Source organism: Typopeltis vanoorti, chromosome 6 (genome assembly GCF_054136105.1).
Source record: "Typopeltis vanoorti isolate ZY-2024b chromosome 6, IOZ_Tvanoo_1.0, whole genome shotgun sequence".
Classification (NCBI taxonomy): domain Eukaryota; kingdom Metazoa; phylum Arthropoda; class Arachnida; order Uropygi; family Thelyphonidae; genus Typopeltis; species Typopeltis vanoorti.
The window spans coordinates 138,886,387-138,909,602 of NC_143554.1; positions in this window are offsets into that span (position 1 = coordinate 138,886,387).

Consider the following 23,216-nt stretch of genomic DNA (forward strand, 5'->3'; position numbering starts at 1 on the left):
TCTTTTAACCTGTAGAGTTTGCAGTTATTGTTCGGAGGTTGTTGTGTAGATGATTTATGTGGCTATTCCAGTTCATATCTGCATCAAAGTAAATTCCAAGGTATCGTATTATATCAATCTGAGTGATTGTAGTGGTTTTCTGTGTGTTTTTATGTTGGAGAGTGGATATTGGATGGTTATATATTTGTTATCAACTGGTCTAGTCATTAGATTTCTGAATATCATTAATTTTGTGTTATCTGAGTTTAGGTGTATGGAGTTTTTCGTGAGCGAGTCTCTGATCAGATTTATATCATGTTGCATATTTGTTTGGGCTATGCTTTCATTATTATGGATGGATATTATAGCTATGTCGTCTGCGTATTGCAGTATCTTACCTTTGAGGGGTAGCTGATTAATATCGTGCGTGTAAATGATGAATAGAGTTGGAGAGAGTACAAGCTTCCTTTGACACTCCACGTGTTACTGGTAGCTCTCTACTACTTCGGTTTGACCAGATACGTGTGATATGCTTTCTATTTTGGAGGTAGTTTGTAAATCACCTGTGCAGAGGCCTCTGTTCTAACATGCCTCAGCTTTAATAACAAGGTTTGATGTGGGAGTGTATTAAATGCTTTAGTTATGATCAATAAAGACTACTATAGCAATTTTGTTTTTGTCTAAGGCGGTATTAATTACGTCTGTAAAGTCTTTCAAGAGAGATGTTGTTCCCATATTTTTCTGAAAACCATATTGTGTTTTGGTGATATTATGAAATGTCTCTGTATATGCTGTGAGTTTCTTCAGTTCGATCCACTCCATAATTTGATTGATAATTGGTAATGTTGCTATGGATCTGTAATTGTTGATTAAATTTCTTTTTCCATGTTTGTATATGGGTGTGATTATGTCGGTATTTAGCATACTTGGTATCTGTCCTGTTTTAAATATTTTATTTATTAATTTTGGTAGGATAGGCCATAAGCAAGTTGCATGTTGCTTGATATCCTTAGGTCTTATACCATCAATTCCTGGGCCTTTGTTTGGTTTGATTTGAAGTATTGCAAAGGGAAGTTCTGCTTCTTTTATGGTTGGGAACCATAATGTCTGTTTTGATTGTGGTCCAAGCGGAGAATCACGTTTTGTGATTGGGGGAATATTTCTGTGTAGTTCTTGTATGGGGTCTGCAAATTATTGGTTAAATTCATTTGCTAGTTGTTGGATAGGTTTTGCCTCTTTAATGAAGCTGTGTTTTATGGTTTCGGAGGCGGTGATTTTGGGAGCACAATCTAGCATTTCGTTGATCAGATGCCAGGTTTGTTTCATGTTGTTTTGTGCAGAAGTTAATTTGTCTCTGTAGTAGTTTCTTTTTGCATTTCTTATTTGTGTTGCAAGACGATTCCTTTTTATCTTATATTCGGTTTTTAAGGCTCTGTTATTTGGATATCGTTTTAATTCTTTCTATAGAGCGTCCTTTCTGTGTATTTCTAGGATTAAGTTTTGTGTTATGCAAGGAGTTTGGGCTGTTTTTGAACGAATTCTGATTTTCTTCGCGATATATGTCTTCCAGTGTGAGTTTAATGTTGTTTTATAAGATATATGCTGAATCTGATGCCATGTGATGCCAGTTGGTATTTATTATTTCGTGGTTGACTACTTCTTCGTCTATTATTGTTTTATGTTGCTTTTCTTCTGTGGGGGGTTGCATGGATATTGTCTTAGTGTGCAGGTTTAGAGCCGTGAAGTAATGATCAGCTACTTTGCATTTTATGACTGATGCAGTGTAACTGTTTGGTGATGCTCGGACGTCTATATGATCTAGGCAGGAACCAGTGATAGTATTTCAGAATATTTCTTCTTTAGTACATGATGTTATTCTTGGTATTATATTATACACGGTAGGGTGTCTAGGTACTGTACAGTGTTGTTCTGGTTTTCGTTTGCAATATCTGTATTTATGTCGCCGATTATCATTAGGTATTCGGTTGAGCATATTTCTTGGCGTGAAAGCCAGCAATTGAGTTTGTGCAAGAATTTTATCATGTTTAAATTTGGTGGTCTGTAAATTGCATTTAGTATTATGGGATGCTGTCTATTTGTGGTATTAGTGATTTCGAGGCAAAGGGTTTCAGCATGCTCAAATTAATAGGCCGTTTCTTTTGCTATTAATTTATGTTCGATAAATATTAATATTCCACCCCCTCTTTTTGTTTGGCGGCAAGATCTATGTTGTAAGCCTGGAATTTGGAAAGTAGTTATGGATACTTCATTTAGGACCAATATATCAATAATAATAACGGTGTTATTCCTCAGATAAGCGTGTAACAATAATCAATGTTTTCGGATGCTTCTGATGTTAATATGCAAGATTGAGAGTTCTCTCGCTTGTACTGTCTGTTGTTTCCATGCATCAAGCGAGTCGAATGTACAATTGCTAATTTATTCTGGTGTAATTACATCTATCTGATGGTTCACGTTCATTTTTGTTGTGTTGAGATCTTCTTTTTGAACTAAATTGGAGTCTTTTGTTTCACTCTGGCAGCCTATCTATGTCTTCCGATATAGATAGGCTGCCAGATTAGAGTGATGTCAATTGCATGGCCTAACTTTAAAACTACATCGCTGAGATTTTCTGTGGATTCACTTTCTGGAAGACCCGTTTATCACAAGGTCTTCTTTATGTTGTTATGTATTTATTGTCTTATGATTTAAAAGTTCGTGTTGTAGTTTTAGGGAATTAAATTCTTGACAGAGTTCGGATGTGTCTTTTATCAATTTGTGTTGCCTGTCAGTTAGTAGGTTAATGCTGGTTTTAATGTATTTTTCCGTTTGTGATACTACTTCGACTGTTGTATTATTAAATTTCACAAACTCTTCATATTCGCTAATGTTTTTTGTTATTTGTTTATTCTGTTTATCAAATAGTTCTTGGACAAGATCTACTAAGCCGGCTTTTATATTTTCTAAACCTTTTTCTAGTAATAAATTTACGGAATTCAAATTATCAGACTTTATCATCCGATTCTGCCTCCGGTGTAATAAGTTGTGCCGTGGGTGGCAGCTTTTCTTAGTTCTTCTGCAGTTTAGACACTTCCATTCTTCTCGTTTGCCTGGGATTTGCGTTGCCATATTGTTTCTGAAATTCTAGAACATGTAAAGTGAAGATTCCTATGGCATTTCCTGCAGGTTATATGACTTCCGTCGGACGGTAATTCTTTCTGGCACTTGTTGCACTTCGTGACTCACCTTTCTTCCCTTGGACAGCTGTAAAGATGGCGACGTGCTTTGTTCTATACACGTTAGCAACCACGCTGAACTCTGCAATTTTCAGCACACCGAGATTTTGGATTCCACTTGGCCGATTTCGATGAATTATATATCGCTGTCTTCAGCGTGACAAGTAGAGTTACTTTATGACACTTTTAAATTAAAAACGAGTTAGAACCACATTAAAACTATAAAACACGGGAGCAGCGATAAAACCATGCAACCGTTCGTATGCCTACACAGAGCCCTAATAATAATAATAATAATAATAATTTTTTTAACACATTTTTATTATTTCTCATATAAATTACATACATTATATGAACACGATTATGCATAACAAATGCTTTCTAGTAAATAAAGTTTTTTAAATAATAACAATAACAATGACTGTTTACAACGTACATTATTATAATATTATAGTGATGATTATTATTACAGATGTTTCTTTGCAATTTTACACTCTATATATTCAACATCAATGGATATAATCACTCTATATTGCATACTTTTGTTACAGTTATTATATACATTACATACGTTTGATTACATATGATACTTACATTACATACATTTGCTTACATATAATACATACTTTGGTTTACATGTGATACATACATTACATGCATTTGGTTACATATGATACATCTTGGATGAGAACCAATTTCTATGTTTTCATCCTCGAAGCTTATATGTAAGCTTATGTGAGGATGACACCAGTAAAATAGTTTATTATGTCTCGCATACATATAATAATTACATTACGAAATTATTGGTAATGAATAATATTCGTATAGAAATTACAAAATTTAAAAATCATGAAAATTGCATACATATAATAATAATAATAGTATATATATATATATATATATATATATATATATATATTAAATTAAACGATTTTTTATTATTAAAATTAAGATTATATATTATGCATTTACAAAAACATGTTATTATAGTTTTCTTTTTTTTTAACAACGAATTTCATATATATTTTCCTTTTGTTTTTTAATGTATAATGGCAGTTAGTGTAGATGCATATAATAATCGCATATTATGCATCTACAGAAATTATAGAAATTACCAAATTTAAAAAAGGAAAATTACTTACATATAATAATAATGATAGTATATATATATATTTTAATTAAATGAATTTTTATTATTAAAATTAAGATTATATATTATACATTTACAAACTCATTTTGTTAAAGTTTTCTTCTTCTTTTTTAACAATGAATTTCATATTAATTTTCCTTTTTTTAATGTACTTATAGTAGTTACTATAGATGGTGATTTATAGTTGCAGTTGAATAAGATTACGTTTTTTAACCGTATTTATAGTATAACAATAAGTTATATTGTTATACTATATATATATATACTTTCCCTTGGTGAGTCTTTCGACTCCCTGGAAGTGTCACATGATATTAATAAAACAGGGAGGCCGTAAATTAACTTTCCCTCTTTAGGGGGGGGGGTATCTGTAGCTAAAACTAATACACGGAATGAGACCAAATTTTATATTGAGACTTTCCAAGGCATGGGAAGATGAATTCCCCGAAAAAAAGATTTAGTACCAAAACACGCCGACAAGGGAGTTTGGCTCTGGATGAGCCGAAAGCAGTCAAATATTTGCAGTAAACACAGGTAAAAAGGATTATGCAAATTTTACTGTGCGTACATGAGAGCAACGCCACCAATTCAACTTATAAAGGGATTGGGAACGTTCAGGCAGTTATTTGAATGACTGAAGAATTGTGCTTTACTTGTTAAGTTGTTTTACCTTAAACAGTGCAATGCCGTAGGGACCCTTAGGGAATTTAGAAGGCTTTATAACCTGCATACAGGTCCTATGTCAGTTGTAGCACTGAGAGCTATGATTAAGAAGTTTGAAGAAACTGGATCACTAGGAGTTAGACCTGGCAGAGGACAGAAAGCAGTGCAAGAAGAGACAGTAACTGACGTTACTATTGCGGTGTTCGACGACACAGGGACCAGTACTTTGACAAGCGCTTGTGTCATAGCTCGCAAATTTGATATGGCTTATGGTACAGTCTGGAAAATCTTACGGAAAATGCTTCACTTCTATCCGTATAAGTTTACTCGTGTGCAAGCATTAACTGCCGCAGATTATGATAAGCGTATGACCTTATACGGATAAGGTCGCGCTAACGTTTCTTTCCCGAACGGAGGTCGAGAATGACTGGCCTTGGAGAATATTGTCGGTGATGAGGCTCATTTTTATCTGAATGGGTCGATTAACACTCACAACTGCAGAATTTGGGCATCTGAACATCCCCAAGCGATCTGGCAAATACCACTGCATTCTCCCAAAGTAAGTGTGGTGTGGCTTCACAGCCGATTTCATAATAGGACCATACTTTTTTGAGCGTATTACTCCTACAGGTCATGTAACCTGCTTCATTATTGGAGAGATTTATCGACGAATGCTGGAAAATTTTGTCATACCTGCATTGCAGCAAAGACAATGTTTGGACTCCATAATTGTTTGCAGCATGGAGCACTGCCACACACTGAACGTTCAGTATAGTTCAGCTGGCCTTTTTACACTAGCATTTCAATAATGAGAGGGTTGTCAGTCATTGCTTTCCGGCACCATGGCCGCCTCGATCTCCGATATCACTCCATGTGACTGTTTGCTGTGAGGGTATTTGAAATCCGTAGTGCATGTTGGTGGTGTTCCCAACTTGCATGTCTTGAAAGAGAACATAAAACGGGCTGTTATGAACATCCAATCGGACTCCTTACGCTCAGCTGTAGAACATGTCGCACACCGGATGCAATTTGTTGTACACAAGAAAGGTACGGCACATTGAAAATCGTATATGTGGTCCAGGGAACCCTGATTCTGATGAATAAAATATTATTTCCTGTGAATTCAATCACTACATTGATTTCTTAGTCTCTCGTAAGGTGTTGGTTTAGTTTAATTATTATTATTATCATCATCATTGTAACTCGCCATATATCCAGCTGGAATGAGTGACGCGGCTGTCGCTTACACCGTCGAAATGTATTCCATTTTATCTGCCTTTAATGTAATTATCCGTTTGTTTTCTGCGCTGCTAGCGCCACAATTTCCCCTGTCGGCGAATTTTGGTATAAAAATTTTTTTCAAGGACATCATCTCCCCATGCCTTCAAAAAGTCTTAATATAAAATTTGGTTTCATTCCGTTTATTGGTTTTAGCTACAGGTGCCTCCAAAGAGGGAAAGTTATTTTATGACCACCCTGTATATATATATATATATATATATATATATATATATATATATATATATATATATATATATATACTTCTAAATTCTCCATTTATGATATAAACAATCTATTTTTCGCAAATAGTACATTAGTGTCGAAATCCTAAACGCCAAGACTATTTCTGAAAATTTCAACCTCAAATTAAGACGAATCAGTTTGTGACAATTTGAATAAGCTACAATTACTAATAGAAAGCTGATTTTTGAATCACGCGTAAAGGGTTCACGGGATATCACTTAACCGGATAAAGTCAAACGACGAAGGTAAGCGAATTGCTTTTGAAGGAAGCTGTTATCATGAAGGAATAAGTTGCAAACATGGGTGTCTTGTAATGTCTCAAAGACATCACTAGATGATTTCGTGGAAAAAATTATTGAAAACCTTCAGGAAGATGGCAATAGTATTATATTGCCACAGAGTTTGGAATCTCACACAGCATTGTATCCAAGCTCTGCGATGCGTTTCAAACCAATCGGATGTGTTCTTGATGTCTGTTGAAAAGGTTGCTTTCGCTCTACCATGAACATGAAGAAAGATCTGTGGTTATAACAGCCAAACCTAAACGACGCAACACAGCTGGTTAGCTTTAAAGTCGGATCCATTCAAGCACAGGTACGTGGATATCTCGACAAATCGTGGCATGATGTCGGAGATATGTAAGCCTATACTCCAAAGGCTTGAAGTCTGCGTCTCTTTAACACAGCTGATCGTACAGCACGTTTTTAACCATAAAAATTGGACGAGACACCAATAAGTTAACACACTCATTAAAGATTAGAATCGTTTTACTGTTTTCTCAGATTCTAGACGTTCCATCACGAAAATGTTCTTGAAAGGCATAAATGCGGCAGTGCTTAGTCCTGGCATGGGGAGGCATTTTACATAGTGGACGCACGTAGCTAGAAATGCGGGAAAATAGGACTTTGACTAGTGAAAGTTGTAACGAAGTTCTTCAACATCTTATTCGATTTTTCCGTGGGACTGTACGAAAAGAATTCATTTTTATGGATGAAAATGTGACATGATATCGTACCCGAACAGCAGAGATACTTCTGGAGACTGAGGCTTTTAATCGAACAGGTTTGGGACGCAATAGGATACGCAATGCTGATCAGAATTCTCCACCAGAAAACAAAGTAGGCTTTATTCTTGCTCTAAAGGACGAGTGGGCCTGTTTGTCTCAAGAACTTCTGAATCACTTGGACTCGCATAAAATCACGGTAAGACCTTGTGAGGGCTGCATCGTAGGTCGGGGTGAAAATATTCCATAATAAAATGTCTCTCCTCACAGTTTTCTCTAAACACTCTAAACTAAAAGAAAGTTAATTTTGTATTAGTTTATCCTTATATTCACTTCTCGTACATTATTTCCTTAACTACGTCCGTTGGAAATGTTTAACTTTTGCCAAAAATGCATTGCAATTCTATTTGTATGAAATTCATATCACATTTTTGTCTAATATAATTAACTAGTATGCAGGCAATAAAATTATGTCTACATTTGGCTGTATTCATGAAAATGTTTTTATATAGAGGTAAAAAAAATTGAATGTCTGAGACAGAGATAATGAGAAAGTGAGTGAGAGAGAGAGAGAGAGAGATCGAAACTGCACTCTGTATGAGATTCACTAACTCGTCTTCAATGTTTTTTCCACAAATTAAATAATCAACAAAAATCAAATTCATTATTGCTTAACTAAATTTCTATTTTTGTTTATACCGACGTTTTTCAACTAGAAATTTATGCTCTTGGGTATAAAGAATGTTTATATTCATCATATTTTCTTTATTTAGTCTAATCCCATGGTGACTAGCATAGCTAACGTGACACTTGAAAGTTTATTATTATTATATTTTCCGTAACAAGATACTTTTGTGAGTCAGGATCTCACTTGGGGAATGGTTTGTGTTGCGTAATTGCTGCCGATTTTCATTCGCTCAGCATGCAGTAAGTTGGCGCTTGTCTCTGAGTTTGAAAAGATGAGCCAGCCAAATTCTACAGAAGATATTTATAAATTTCGTTCATAGACTAAACATTTCTTTATTTAAGCACTAAAATTAATTCCAATTTGTATACGAACATATCCTCGAAAAATCATAGCTTTACATTAAAGGCTGTAACTGTATTAGTAGTGACATCGCTTTTGACTTATAGTCTAATCACAAATAAATATAAACTGAGCAATTTGACAATTGACATGTATGTCTTTATGAGTGAAGCAAGATGATTTTCATATTCCCCGCTATCTGTTGCGGGTACAGTGAGGGTAAAATTTATGAGCAGTTTGCTCGCACTGATTGGGCATGGAGATTATGCATCGCTATGGAAGATTAATATAGCATTTGGTCTTCTATATTTGAATATGTCCGTTGCCTCGTATGCTGCAGCTTGCTGAACCAAATCATTGGGTTGTATGGACGTCTTTAGGAAGAACTTAGATGCTAAGGATTGTAGGAAAGAGAAAATATAGGGAATACTTGTATCTCTATGAAGTTGATTGTTTCTAACATACCATGGGCGTTCAGAATCATTCTCAAGCACTTGTTCTGTACTCGTTGTATATTGATAATGTTAGTATTAGAGCTGTGGCTCCAGGCTGGAGAGGCATAGGTGATTATAGGACGAATCGTCATCTGGTGTAGCTGCAATTTGATTCTGTTGCTGAGCTTGCTATTTCTATTAATTAGTGGATAGATCTGAGCGATGGCTTTAGATGCCTTTGTGCACATAGACTTGATGTGTTGGTTGAAAGATAGCTTTTTGTCGAGAATTACACCCAGGTATTTTGTTTCTGTCTGCCAGGGAATTTTAGTCTTGAATAGTAACACATCTTCTGCAGGAGATATTGGCCTTTTCGAGAAACGAATGGCTGAGCTTTTTTGGGGGTTGACTTCCAATCTCCATTTGGAGAACTAACCCTCCAGCTTTACAAGGTTTTCTTTAAGCTTTCTGGTAATGAAGTGGGGTCGGAGAGATCTGGTTAGTATTGCTGTATCGCCCATATGCAGGGCCTAGATGGAAGACATCGGATTGTGTGGGATGTCCGACATGTATATAGAAAACAATAATGGAGCTAGTAGGGATTCCTGCGCCACTCAAGGAAAGATATGGCGCAGGGATGAGGCAGAGCCGTTGATTTTGACTTGTATTGACCTATTCTGAACATATGAATGGATTAGATGAAACATTTGTAGTGAGATACCGGCTAAGATAAGTTTGTGTAGGAGTCCGAAATATCAGATTTTGCCAAATGCTTTGGATAGGTATAGGAAAACAGCTCCTGTGCACTGGCGCCAGTTATAGCTGGTGGTGATGTATTCCACAATTCTGTGGATTTGCTAGGTAGTACTATGGTGTTGTCGAAAACCAAACTGTTCTTTAGGGAGGATGTTTAGGTCATTTACTGAGGTTTGGAGTCGTGAGAGGATGACCTTCTCTGCAACCTTACCCAGGTTGGAGATAAGACTGAATTGCCGATAATTTTGCGGTAGGTGTGGGTCCTTGCCTCGTTTATGTATTGGGATTACATCAGCCAGTTTCCAGGTGGAAGGAAAATAGTGAAGTCTTAAGATTGCATTTATTATAATGGTCCGGTGCACTACAGCTTTTCGAGGCAACAGTTTGATCACCCTGTTTGAGATGCCATCTGGCCCAGGAGTTTTTTGTTCTTTAAGTTTTTAATAATATTATATATTTGACCAGGTGATGTGGGTACAATGTGGTCAGTACTGATATTAGGAAGTGTGAGTGAGTGTCTGACCTGTCTGTGAATTTTGTATATGTGATTGAAGTCTAGATTTCCATGTGCGGGTTTGCACTACTCTTCCAAATTTCTTGCCATGGCCTCCGCCTTGTCCGCATCAGTGTGTACAAGGCCCTGGTCAGAGAGTATTGGGGGAAGGGATTTGCCTTTGTTTTTGATGTTTCTTCGTAATTTCCAGACAGATCAGTAGGTGAGATAGAGGCTAACGTTTCTTCCTATAGATGGCTGGCCTCTGTGTGCCTTGAGTGCATCTCTCACAGTCCCAGTAAATATATTTAGATTTGTTTTATCATGTGGCGCACGAGTGTTACGAAATCGTTTCCTGACTCTGTTTTTCTCCCTGATCAAGTTAATAATGTCTTCAGGCAGACGACCAGGCTTGTGGACAGATTTGTAGAATGTAGCTACCGTTATGGCGGAGTTAATTAGTTGGGAGAGGCTTTAACTGCAGATTCCATGTCGTCTTTTGTACGAATGTGAGGAACAGTGCCAATACTATCCCTGAGCACTTCCGACAATCTTTCCCACGTATTGAAGATTAATGTCCCGCAGGATAGCTATATCCAGGATGTCTGCAGTTCCAAACGTACTAACATGAGTTGGTTCGGTGAGGCCTGCTACAACAGCATTGTGTGATCCTATGAAGTTGGAAAGGATGCAACCATTCTTGTTGGTGGATCTGCAATTCCATTCAGGGTGCTTGGAGTTCAGAACTCCGGCTATAATGGTCAGTTCTCTGACGCATAAGATGCCATTTAGGTTAGAGTGTAATAGAGTTTTTAGGGGTGGGTTGTAAGCAGAGTAGATTTTCAGTGTGCCATTCGAGCTGGTGAACACCTCCATGCCCGTGATCTCAAGATTAGTGGTTGGAGGGTTGTTCGCAGAATTGTGCTTGATGTAGTTTCTAATGAAGATGGCAGTGCGACCACCTCTGTAGACCAATCTATCATTTCTGTATAGGCAGAAACCCCTTATTTTGGGGATATATGAGGGTCTTAGATAAGATTCGCTGATTAATATAACATCTGGTTAATAAATGTTAGCGAATTCTTACAGTTCCAGAATTTTGTTTCTTAGGACATTTGCATTTCATTCAATGATCTGCAAAGAGGCTGGAATAAGTTTCTTTCTACTCATCAATTAGTGCTGTGAGGATGACCTGTGTTTCACTGAGAAATCTTTTGGTGGAGGTTGCTGAAGGGTTTGACAAGCAGAAGTCTTGTAGCATGTTGGCTAGATAGGCTGTAATAACAGTTATTAGATTTGTAGGTGCTGATATGTTTGTACGGGCCACATCAGCACAACGTCTTGTTTGCTTTCGGTTCACTCTATCATTGAAGGTCTCTGACTCTGGACGCCGAGCCTCCGGCTGTGGTGCAGGGGCCTCTGGTGTTCTTGTACTAGAGAAAGAGAACTGTTTGGCTGTTTCCATCCGTCTATTTTTTTGGGTGCAGAATGCATCCCTTGCAGTTGGCCGGGTGGGGGCCACCGCAGTTGGCATATTTAACCGTGGTTGTTTTTGGCTTTGTGCAGATATTGGTTGGGTGGCTTGCCCTACTTTTCAAGCATTTAAATTCAGCTTTACATAATCTCTGGGCGTGACCAAACTTTTGACACCTGTGGCACTGCCCAGAAGATGACATTTATCGGAGTGGCTCTGGTGTGACAATGAGCCCACAAATTGTTTTCAAGTTGTAGATATTTTTATATATGTTATATATAATTCTATACAGATACATTGCATTTGCTTATTTTCAAATAGTTCTTATTTGGACGATGTGCGATGCGGTATCGGTACAGTACGTGGATGCTATTTCAATAATTATTAAAAATGGCGATATTTAGATTATACATAAAATATATCATTAAAGGTAAATTAATATTCTTTATTAATTATACAAAGTTAATTTTTATTTTGCTTCTTTCCTTAAGCCCTTAACAATGCCAAAATGAAAGTGCGTTTTTAACGATGACGACGAAGTTGCCTAATAAACATTTAAGCATAACGGACGAAGTTGAATGAAAAATCTATAGAACACTTTATATTGCACATGGGGGACGATTCGATATTACACAATACATTAACACTCAGAAACACAATTTGAGAATTTCGAGTTCCAGTTCCAAAAGTATTGATACTTGTTTTGTAAAATCAAATACCAGCAATGAAAGAAAAGTTATTGCTGCCGAAATAACTATGGCATTTCATGGCATAAAGCATCATCATTCGTTTGGTCACTCATGTCCCGATTTTGGAAAACCATTTGGTTTTCCAAAATCTGGCAACCCTATCATAAAATAGCCAATAAAATGCGAAGTGAATAATTATTTGTTAATTTCTAAAACTTTTTATATTCAGAAATATTTATAAATTCCTTGCTTCAATATATTTCATTAGGCTTAGCCAGTTGGCATGAATTTGTTAATATGAAATGCAGACATGATGTAATTTTGCGAATTATTTGATATTGTATAATACATTATCCATATATTACGTATATTACGTATATCCGTATATTACGTTTGTCTTGGGGAATATACATCATTAGCGGATTTGTTATGAAACTAAAATAATTTTTGGACGAAGGTTTCAGAATATTCATGCTTTGGGTTTGTGCATATGCGGAAGTTTAAACGGAAAAGTTGACTTAACAGTTCCTCAGAAAACCAAATAAAATAAATATTAAGCTAGTGTTAGAGGTTTACAATCTCCAACGTAAGCACAATTCTTTTAGTCTTGAATTTGGGAAGTCAGCTGGCTTTCACGTTTCACCATCTATGGTAACGTGCATTGTCTACGGATATTGTCTTAGAGATGATCGATCTTTCTGGCCTTTTAGATTACGCTTTCGTCCTCTAATAAGTCGTAAGTGCCAATCTGTTTGTAAATATGTTTCTAAATATCTTTAGGTGTACCATGATTTTCATCAGCTGACGTTTGATCACCTGGATGAACAAAAAAAGTAATTATCAGCTCCAAAAATATATTAATTCTAGAATCAGTTAAAAGATAAGGCGTAGAAAAGTTCTTCCGTTGATACACATTAAAAACGTTTTTTTTTTTTTTCTAATCTTATAATCATGGAAGTTGTGATCCTGTAAAGCTATGATAATACACAGATCGATCTTGGATAACTATTCCACAAATTATTTATATGAGGCTTAAATATTGCGTCATCGTTAGCGCTTGAAAAAAAAAAGTATAATTCTGGGTGTCACAAAGTCATATGTCAAAGTTGTATGTGATATATACAAGTTAACTTGCTCAGAATTTCAGCAACTCAGTATTTCTAACTTATAATCTATTTTCTGACAGTGATAGCAAAGGTTGTTGATGGAAAGCCGTTCGGTTTTTCTTTGGGTCACCACAGACCATGTTCGACAGGAACTGTCCATATTTTCTAAAGTAGACTATATTATTGGGTAGCAAAACTGGAAACGAAGTAGTTTCTCGTTTATCTACTTCTGATATTACTATAGGATCCTTACATTTCTAGGTAGTTATGCTTGCCTTCCATATGTCTTGCCTACTTTTTTGATGTTATAGTAGCTTCTACCGCATCTTCGAAACCAGATTTTTACCCATTATTATTATTTCAGTCTATCATTCACATTGTATCAGTTACCAGTTTAAGATAATGTTTCCTGTTATGGTTTGATATTGGGGTATTTTTGCTTCCTGTCTTTTGCCTTTATGAGGAATTGCTCTTAATTGTTTGTGATCTGAGTGTACATCAACGTATGTTTTTCCAATTCTTCCAACATTTTTATGATTCTTTTGCAGTTTGTCATAACGTAGTCAAATTCATTTCTTGTTATTCCATTTAGATGTCTCCATGTCCATCCACCTACTACCAGACCGCTGTTTAAAGAGTGTTCATCATATAAAGGCTCTCTTCATTCGAAAACGTAACTAGATGGGCTCCTCTTTCATTTCAATCATCTATTCTCATGAAACCGCATATTTCTCTCCAAGCGGCGTTTGCCAATTTTGTCATTGAAATCCCCCATATATTTTTTCCAAAGTTTTTCATACAATCTATTAAATATCCGTCTCCTGTTATGAATTGATTTGAACCTGGATCTTTATTTTGGAAGCTTTTTTCAACTATTCTTACTTTCGTAAATACTAAATGCAGTTGAGCATGATATAACATGTGGTGTATCTGTTAAGTTTCAGAAAAGAGCAGCAGGCTACTTACTGGGTTTATGGGCAACATATCGACATTTACATTCAATGTAAAACTCAAACTTTCTTTGAGGAAAACAGTTTTTATAAACTCAGATACATAACCGCTATACTTGAATCCATATTTCGGCAAAAGGATTGTCACTCAACATTATCGTTATATTCAATACTTATAAATAGAAGATTCATCACAGATTGATGGGCAATAATAAGTATCTTTACTTACTAAATAAATATATGTAAGGCCACACGATTGAAAAAATGCGATCTTTTCCGGGTAAGATTGCAACTCTTCCATCATTATTTCAAGTTTTTAAATCGAATAATATTTTAGAATATACTGCTTCGTTGATAGCATCATCTGACTGTTAGTAAAATGTCATTACATTAGGTGTAGGGTGGGTAGAATCGAAATTTTAAGATTGCATATATGATAACTAATACTTTGTGAATCATAACAGTGTATGTTTTTAGGATTTTGAGTTTATAACTCTATCACACAATAGAAAGAAATTAAAAGTGTATTCGCGTATAGGCCTGCTTCACACTAAGGAACAATTCGATTGAAACGTGTAAGATTAAATTTTGATTTTCAGGAGCAAATAGTGAGTAGAATTCAAACATTTGATTGGTGTTCTAAAGTCAAAAGTAAAGTAACGTATGTTGATGAAGAAGCTATCTTGGATTGCCCATCGAAGAAATAACATTTATTCCTTTGATTAAGGATTTGTCCATGAAAATTGTTGCATTTCGATCTTCGACTTAACTAATCTATTAGATATCTCAAGTGGATAGTGAAAAGCATTTCGATTATAGTTCAGATGACAGCCGTTCATTTTGGTGTGACTAAATTTTTCAAGAATTTCTAGTCAGATATTCTTTCTTCTTCTTTTTGAAAATTCACTCTGGTCAAATAGGAAGCGATATTTTTCTGATTTTTTATTTTGTTAATAGTACGTATTAGGTTCATTGAACGCATTAAAGAAAACGCTGGTATTACCATATGCAGTTCAAATTTCGTTTCTGGAGCCAGTAGCAATACAAATATAATGCGAGACTGCTATGAAATTTCTTGCCAGCCTAAGACCGCCCATATTAACAGCCTTTAACAATAGCAATCTTTCTAAACTATAGAATATTAATACCAAAGTATCACATGAAATTTTTCTGGTGGTTTATTTAAATAAATAACCTTTTCAGTCACGACATATTCTGCACTTCGTCTACTACCTGAGTAGCCTTTGTTGAATCGAAGAAACTTGGGTTTCTTCAATTAAAAAAAAAGACTCTCTCGTTCTAATGCTAATTGATATTTCAGTTACTAATTCGCTGATTTTCTTGAACTAAAGGATATAATACACCTGTCTCATAGCCGTAATTATTTAAATAATCTAAAACAACTAACAATCTTCCATTTTAGGTAGTACCTTTATTTATTTCCTTTATGAATTGTCAACACACTGGCTATCTTCTAATCAGGTGAGTCTAGTCTCAATCTCAGACTCATTACTATATGACATGTAATATAAAATATAAATAAATACAGAGGATTCTTTTTTGATTCCTAGAAAAAGTAGGTTATATCTCTTTTACTTCTAACTTTTACTGCATAAAGCGGTGGGTAGTTAATTGGATGGCTGGCTGATTATATTATCCAAAGTGACAAAGAAGAGTGAGTAAATTATGTTTGTAAGATATGATGGTCTCTATCCATTTTGCATTTTTATACTGGATTAAAGGCCCTGCGTATACTCTGTATGAAACTGGAACTCAGTAGAACACGCTAATACAATTTCCTTTTTTTATCTCTATGGACTCAAATGATCACCAGCGCTGCACAGGAGTTCTCATAAATAGAACATTATAGGCACCTTAGTGCAATGTGTCGAAGTTAACCATAAAATATAATTCAAAATAGGATCCGGGAAATCTATTGCCCCATTCCATTGCGCAATGGACATCTATCAATGTCCGTTGCACAATAGAATTTTAATAAGGAATTCCCTTTTATGACAGACTTGCTCATTGTTTTGAAGTAGTCGCAAAATAATAAATATAATACAATTTTATTTATATTTCAGCAGAAAATGTTCTAGTACACTCACGCACGCACAGGTTGTTTAATTTTTCTTTTATTATCGAAACATATCAGTGCATTTACCGATTTCGTAAATCTTTTGTTACTCTCAATCCTTTGTGTAGATTTTCACTCATAGGGACTAAAATATTCCAGAATTGACATTTTGATGGTTTGAGTGTTATTCTGAATAGTTACAATTATATGGAATAAAATATTGTGTAGGATATGTTGCCCGGGGTAGAGCTGACTACTACCGGGTGCGTCCCCAGGTGGCGGATCGGGGAACAGCCTTCAGATATGGCGGCTAGCTGCGATATAAGCAGAGCAATCTGGCGAATAAGCAGCCATGAACCAACAGCGACTGAGCTATCAGGGCGTAAGGGGAGCAGAAGTGGCAATTCTGTCTCACTTAAAACTTCACAAAGCCCAATGACAACTCGGTGACATGGCGAGTAGTGCCGCCATTAAATAAGCACCTGCTGGGGTCACTGCCCCTGACATTGGGAAGCAGCATTGTCAGTACTGACACAAGGTTGAAGCCAAATGATAACGGAAAAGCTTGTGATCAGAGATTTGCAGATGGCAATATGATTATATTGTTTACGTCTGTAATACTGCGGAGCGGAAAGCAAACGGAGAAACTACTGCTCTACGTTATCTCCAGAACAACAATCATGGCGAGCAAATCCTTACAATTGGCCCCAAGTTCCCGGCGTCCCTTAAATGGGACAGGGGTGCGAAGAATCTCCGGGCTCAAAATAGTGTCCACTTTTAAAATTGCAACTTGGAATGTCGAACTCTCTATGAAGCTGGCAAATTAAGAAATGCCACAAGAGAAATGAAGAGGCTGGGCATCCGGATTTTGGGAATTTGCGAGACAAGATGGCCAGGATCTGGAAAATGTCAACAAGATAATACGACAATATATTATTCAGGGAATGATGAGAACAAACATCGACATGCTGTAGCTGTAATAGTAGATGAAGAAATCAATAAATCAGTAATAAATTGGATTCCATTTTCTGAAAGGATAATGCTGTCACAACTTAAGGGAAACCCCGTTAACATAAATATCATCCAAGCTTATGCACCCACAGCTGACAAAAGTGAAGAAGATGTTGAAGAGTTTTATGAATACCTAAAAGAGATTAAAAACCTAACAAAGAAACATGATATAAACATAGTGATGGGTGACTTCAATGCAAAAGTAGGAAGAGGGGGTGATGGAGAAATTGTTGGCGAACATGGCTTAGGCGCCAGAAATGACAGAGGAGATCGCCTAGTCCAGTTCTGTCAGGAAGAAGATCTAGCAATAGCAAATACCTGGTTTAAAATTCCACCCAGAAGACTGTACACTTGGAAATCGCCTCAAGATAACCAACATAACATTGTCAGAAATCAAATTGATTATATACTGATAAATAAAAGATTCCAAAGTAGTATAAAGAGTGCAAAGACTTATCCTGGAGCAGATATCTCATCAGACCACAATCCCATAGTTGGAGAAGTACGTCTAAGATTAAAATCAGCTAAAAAATCACAAAAGAAGAAAAAGAAAAGGACCCGAACATAAATAAAAGTGCCAAGACACAGCTTAACCTGCGATTACAACAGATTAACATAGAAGAAAATAAAAGTGTGGAATCTCTTTGGAATAGCTTAAAGAATGCCATTGTAACAAGTATTGAAGAAGTAGGTTATGTGAATAATATAAAACAACAGGAATGGATGACAGGTCAGATTCTTTCTCTTATTGATACAAGAAGAATGTACAAAAACAAAGACCTAGTCAGGTATACAGAAACACATAACATCATCAAGAAAAAAATAAAAGAAGCTAAGGAAAATTGGATGAACAATTTATGTACTGAAATTGAACTGCTTCAGAAGAAACATGATAATTTCAATCTGTATAAGAAAATCAACGAAATTTCCGGAAAACTGAGGAAAAATCAAGTAGTGTCTCTAAGAGACGAAAATGGAAAAATAGTTCTAGAAGACGAGAATAAATCGCAGATTTGGATAAAATATGTAACAGAACTTTTCAATGATACTAGACAGAAACCTATAAATATAAAAGATAACATTCAAGGACCAGCAATCATGAAATGCGAAATAGAGAATGCTATACGAACAAGTAAAACAGGAAAAGCCAGTAGACCAGATGGTGTGCAAACAGAATTTTTAAAATTAATAGAACCAGATAACATCAAACTTCTTGAAAAACTATTTAATAAAATATATGAAAGTGATGAATTTCCATCAGATTGGCTCAAATCTACATTTATCACTATCCCAAAGAAACCCAAAGCGAATTCCTGTGGTGACTTCCGACTTATTAGTCTAATGAGCCAAACATTAAAAATATTTTTGAAGATAATTCAGAATCGCATTTATAGAAAAAGTGAAGAAACTCTAAGTGAAACACAATTCGGCTTTCGGAATGGTTTTGGTACTAGAGAGGCCCTTTTCTGTACCCAAATATTGATACAAAAATGCATAGAAAAACAGAAATCTGTCTTTATGTGTTTCATAGATTTTGAAAAAGCATTCGACAAAGTCAGACACACTAACTTAATAGAAGTCCTTCAACAAATAAGGCTAGATGAACAAGACATAAGACTAATAACAAATCTATATTGGAATCAGTCAGCTACCGTTCAATTAGACAACATTAACACCAGTGATATTAACATCAAAAGAGGAGTGAGACAAGGATGTGTGCTCTCACCACTCCTGTTCAACATATACGCAGAGGTAATCTTTAAAAAAGCATTGGAAGAATGTCCAGAGGGAATCACAATAAATGGAAAGATTGTTAACAACCTACGATATGCAGATGACACCGTGCTAATTGCAGATAACATTATGGATCTCCAAAAACTCATTGACAGAGTATACATAGAAAGCCAAAGAACGGGAATAAATATAAACATCAACAAGACAAAATACATGATCATCAGCAAACATCCAGCCTCATCAATGAAACTGACACTCAATGGTAAAAATATTGATCAAGTGTCAAGATATAAATATCTTGCTTGCTAGCTTAATGAACGGTGGGATCCAGAAATAGATATAAAGACAAGGATTGAAGTTGCACGGCAGTCCTTCATGAAAATGAGAACACTATTCTGCAATAAAGACCTAAACATGGAAGTCAGATGCCGAATGCTGAAATGCTATGTGTGGTCTATTCTGCTTTTTGAAGTTGAAACATGGACATTGAAGGCGACAACTATCAAGAAAATCGAAGCCTTTGAGATGTGGCTATACAGAAGAATGCTAAAGATATCATGGACAGAAAAAATTACCAATGAAGATGTCTTAAAATCCATTGGCAAAGCTAAACATCTTGTAGAAATAATCAAGAAACAAAAAACATCATATCTTGGCCACATCATGAGAAACAGCAAATACCAACTTCTACAAACTATTTTGGTAGGAAGAATTGATGGCAAAAGAACTAGGGGAAGAAAAAGAATATCATGGTTTGACAACATCAAGCCGTGGACAGGAAAGAGCAGTGCACAACTGCTCACATTAGCACAAGAGCGCAGTTTGTTCGCCAAGATGGTCGCTGACCTTCGATAGAAGATAGCACAATAAGAAGAAGAAGAAGAAGGATATGTTGGACAACATTTCTAAAGTGCGGTCTTCGTTTTCTTCTTTCGTGAGCACTTTTTCCATCTCCTTATTAACATTCGCATTTCAGACTCTGTATCAGACAGTAAAAAGATATCCTTCTAATGACAAAATGCGTTCTCATGCATCTAATTCTGAATTTAAAAAAAAAAACCTTTAGCACAGTAGCACGAACCCACCTTGTCTTTAGAAGTTTTTTCATTCGAAGCATCAGAGCTAAAGACGTCCTGAGTTTGAGTATCAAAATATGCCGATTCTTGGTCTTCTACATGGTATGTTGGATCATAATGACTGTGGTACTTTTAATATTTCTCACCATTCTACATTTTTCCTATAATGATGATTTGTTAAGCATTTTGATACTACCTGATATCATTTTATCCTGCTCGATGATGATACTTGCAGTTACCTGCAGACTTACTTTGTATTTCCACCGAACTCGCTTTCTGAAGTTAGTTAGCGATTGCTGCTTCTTAGAACAGGAAACGTCTTTCCTCAGATCTTATAATCGTTCTTTAACGGTCTTTAGAATAGTTTCGGTAAGCACTGTTATTGGGAGTATTGTGATTATTTTCTTTCTTAATTTATCCTAGTATATAATGTCTATCGGACCTACCATTTTAGGGATCCTTGAAGCAGTTGGGTATGTGTTGCTATTTACATTGATTGTGTGAGAAAATTTTATCTCACAAAGTGCCATCCCTACATTGTTGATATCTTGTGCAATTTTCTTTAAATTTTCCTTTCGCTCCATAGCTGTCACAATTTCTCAGCTGCAGCATAAAGAATTTGCATTTTCCGAGCTCGGTCAACATTTGCAGTTACTTCGCCTGTGTTATATGACATGTTATCGGATTGTAGAAGCAACTAATTCAGTTATGTCGCCCACCATATTGATATTATACGCATCTCAGGGTATTTGGTGTTCAATTCTGTTATATGATTTATTTCGAATGATACAAGGCGAGACATTTGCAGTCAATAGTATTGTAGAAGTGCTCATATATCTCTTTGAAATTTCCCTTTCAGCAGTGAATATGATTTTACCAGCTATTATAGCAGACGCCACTGCAAATGAGGTAAGTTTTGAGAATTCTTTTCAGATTATAATCATTTATGTAAACTGTTAATATAAAGCACTTTTAAAGGTTTCCCGAGTTAAGATTACAAATGTTAAAATATTAAGTTTGCTAGATGATCGCAAGATTACTAATTCAGTGGTTTCAGTCCTTCTTCCAATAAATTTTGCAATAAATTCTGCACGAATCATCTCTCAACCTTCAATTTCAGGCAAAGAAAATTCATGAAAATCTTTCGGAAATGAGACTTCAGCATCTCCCTTCAAATGATTGTGATCAAGTAAGTGATAATTTCCTTTATAAATCTGATAGTAACACTTTTCAAGTACATTTTGTTTCTGTATGATATCACCTGTTTCATTTCATTTCAAGTCCGATATCTGAATTTTTCCAACTTGGCAAATGTTTTGTCAGATTAAATGCTGTAAATTTGGTGATTACATCATGGGCTGAAACTTGCACTGAAATTTATTCAATTATTCATTGTATTCAGATAAAGGATTCATTTATTCTTTATCATGCTAAACCTTAATGTTTTCTTAGTTTTAAAACTGTTGTGTAGTAAGTGTAATCAGACTAAAGCAATAACATTTGAGATTTGAAAGTTTGGTAACATGAAAATGAGGAATAGAACAGTTGTTGTGGCCTAACAAAAGATTTGAAGAGATCAAGTGAATGGGCATGGAAGTGATGCCAGTTCAATGTTGAAAAATGTAAGGTTAGGCGCTAAATGTTGAAAAAACAAAGTTGGGATGTAGAATGTACGCTTGGTGTGGGGATATATTGTTGGATGTTGAGGAAATATGCGATCCTGCGGTGGTGGTGGATAAGAATCTAAAAATTAGAGGACATATGGCCAACACTGTGTGGGCAACACAACCAATTCTGGGAATGATGCGAATGACACTTGAAGAAGTAAGGGGAATCTGATTCTATTATTTTTTTTAGGTTTATCTTAAAATGGTGGAAGAGCAAGAAGTCATCCCCGGAAGCTGTATAAGGAGGGTGTGAGCAGGGAAGTGAGTAGCAGGTTTTTTGCATAGAGAGTTGTGAATGATTGGAATGCCTTGCCTGAGATTGTAGTGTCTGCAAAGAATTTGAATGCGTTAAAGACATGCTATGATGAGCTAAATGTATGACAATGGGATATCCTAGATGAGTCCTTGACTCCATGGGATATAAGGATATTACTATTATTATTATTATTATTATTATTATTATTATTATTATTATTATTATTATTATGTGACGCATAATAATATAAATAATAAAGTAACACAACAGTTTTAAAATAAATTAATATTTTTTTAGTTACGGAAGATTTTTTTACAGAACCTATAGTCAATAATAATTCTAAATGCCTCTATGCTGTGGATTACCTCTTTCATTTCGCGAAGTTCGGGGTTGTTCCGCCGAATGCATATAATGCATTCGGCTAATGCATCACTGCAATGAATTAACTCATTTTTGGCAATGTTCGCTCGCTGGCCGACTTCAAAAAGTTAGGATAAAAACAGTTGTTAATGCCTTTTAGGAGATATAGCCCACATGCGTATTGAATAATTCAATCGAATGTTAATACTTATAAACTTAATTACTAGTTCCGATGGAAGAAAATAATTTTGTATAAATATCTAATAAGAAAGAAATTTAGGTAATACAATTTGTCCTGTTAGGCCCACTGAACAGAAAAACGAATAACCATGTAATAAATCAACCGAATAAGAAGCTGCATGTTTTTAAACTTGACCTAAGACGAATTCCTCATCATCCTGTAGGATTGGATCCTGCGTAATATGATTTGCAAACAAAGAGCCGTGTTTATGACTTAGAAACCATCTTGTTTGCCAAGTGAACGATTGGTAGGCCATTGGACGTAATATCTAAAGGAAGGCAGAATGAGATAATAAAACACTCTGAGACTGCCG